At 41.5% G+C, this 2,255-nt stretch overlaps 1 non-coding gene across 1 annotated transcript; it reads left to right on the forward strand.

The window, feature by feature from the left end:
* The first annotated feature begins 438 nt into the window (after positions 1 to 438).
* Positions 439 to 545, forward strand: LOC120074780. Its single transcript, XR_005481063.1, has one exon. It is a non-coding gene; the product is annotated as a small nucleolar RNA R71 (small nucleolar RNA).
* The last annotated feature ends 1,710 nt before the right edge of the window (positions 546 to 2,255 follow it).

Below are 2,255 nucleotides of genomic sequence, written 5' to 3' on the forward strand. Positions count from 1 at the left end.
TTTCTCCACCCCAGGTTGTACATGTCAGAATAAGGATTATTCTTTATGAAGCATACTAACTGCAGGTTTCCTGGGCATTCTTCCATCAGATGAGCGTCTCCACAGATGACACAACTTGCGGTTGTTTGAGCAATTGCGTTGACCTGCCCTTTTTTCGCTCTCGTGCTATTAATTGCGATGCCTTGTATCAAATTCATCATCGCAGTCATTTGGTTCTGAAGGGATGCGATGGTCCCGTTGTTCGCGTCATTGTCTTTAGTTCCTAATCTTTGATCGCTTTCTCTCCAGTCCTCGTGATTTTTTGAAATGCGATCAAGGATATTCTTGGCTTTCTCATACGTTTTATTCAGCAGACCTCCAGCTACTGCCGCATTGGCAGTGGTCTGCGATGCAAGAGTTAATCCTTGGTAGAAAATCTCCATCTATAAGCAGTCTGGTAAGCCATTATGTGGGCAGTCTCTTACCAGCCTCTTAAACCTCGCCCAAGCATCACTGAGCGATTCGTCAATTTCCTGTTCAAAATTCATAATTAACTCTCTCCTTTTTACGTTCTCCGTTGGAGGGAAGTATTTCTTCATGAACTTTTTCACGACTTGTTCCCATGAAGTTATCTCTCCCGGTTTGAGAGAATAAGCCCATTTTCTTGCTTGATCGTATAAGGAAAATAGGAATAATGTGAGTTGAACCTCCTCGGTAAAGATATTTGGGAACACAAAAGTGTTGCAGATCTCAATGAAGCTCTCGAGGTGGGCGTGCGGATCCTCGCCACCCCTACCACCAAACTAATCGGCAGTTTGGATCATCTGCAACATAACCGGTTTCATTTCAAACCTCGATCCGTCTAATGCTGGCCTCATGATTCCTGGGGAGAAATCATATAGGTTAGGCGACGCATAGTCTCGAATGGGTCTATTGCAGTCATTCGCCAGGAGGATAGGGTTGGCCATTATATTGTTTGCGTTTGCGGGCCTTTCTTCCGATTATTCCGCCATTCTTGAAGTTCTGTCTTGATGTTGGCAGCTCTCTCTCAATCTTCGTTGGAATGTTCTTTCAATCTCTGGGTCGTAATTCGCCAGAGATTGAAGGCTACAAAGAAATCAAAAAAATTACTGTTAGCAAACTGAATTGCCGAAGTCCCCGGCAACTGCGCCAAAAACTTGGTGCGTTATTTTATGCGGTGAATTTATGAAAGGAATTACGATGATGAGAAATGTGTTGTGCAACAAGTTTTCTCAGCAAAACCCAAGTATAAATCCTGCTGAGTTTCCTGATAAGTCCAGGGGCGAACTTAGGGACTAAGGAAAACAATATGCGGCAATAATTTTTAAGATGACTTTGTGGTAACCAATAAATCAAAGAGTTGTTGGGTTGTTGTTTGTGGTATAAAATGTATGCGACGGAGTTAAGAAAAGAGTTAATAATACGGAAGATGTGATGAATATGCAAGGGAATAGGTTGAGAAGGGGTTCAACTAACACTTCCTAGGATTGCGTTCATGTTATGCGATCATGCAACACATACAATAGCGAATCATCTCTCAATGCAAATACTATGGCTTCTAGTTTTAGAATGCATGCGATATATACGATGAAGTCTATAGGACCTACACATAAGTCTCTATTCCTGTTTATGCGATGACGAATGACATACACACATATAAGGCGACTGCATAATACCATAACCTATCTCTAGGGTGCATGCGATGCATGTTGGAAAACAGAGCTTATCTCTAAGTCTCTATCTCTTGCTTATGCATATCTAATCTTGCTCTCTCGAGTCTAGATTCGAACCTAACTCTCTCAAGTCTTAGGTTCTTTTTTTAGACTCTCTCTTGAGTAGCTCTAAAGGGGTGTTAGGTGATAACTTGTAGAAATACAAGTTATTTATGCTGTTTTATTTAGATTATGCGGCAAAAAGAAGGAAAAGTTACGTCGATAGTATAAAAATTGGCTGAGAAATACGAAAATTATAAAGTGTCGCAAACATACCCACTAACCCCATTGCAATGGCGAAATAGAATGTCCAAGTCTTTGTTTAGTTGGAAATAGGTCACCGCATGTGTTAATTGCTTGAGGACAGAATGCACAATGCATCTACACAGCATGCGCCAATCGATCAAGAACGAAGAAAGATAAACACAATGGCAGCGCATGCGACGATCGATCATGGATTCTAGCGATCAATGCATTTCCACCGGATGCAGTAATCAAAACAACTATACTGCATGCAGTGATCGATCGAAGATGTGAAGAGCA

This window comes from Benincasa hispida, chromosome 3 (genome assembly GCF_009727055.1).
Source record: "Benincasa hispida cultivar B227 chromosome 3, ASM972705v1, whole genome shotgun sequence".
Classification (NCBI taxonomy): domain Eukaryota; kingdom Viridiplantae; phylum Streptophyta; class Magnoliopsida; order Cucurbitales; family Cucurbitaceae; genus Benincasa; species Benincasa hispida.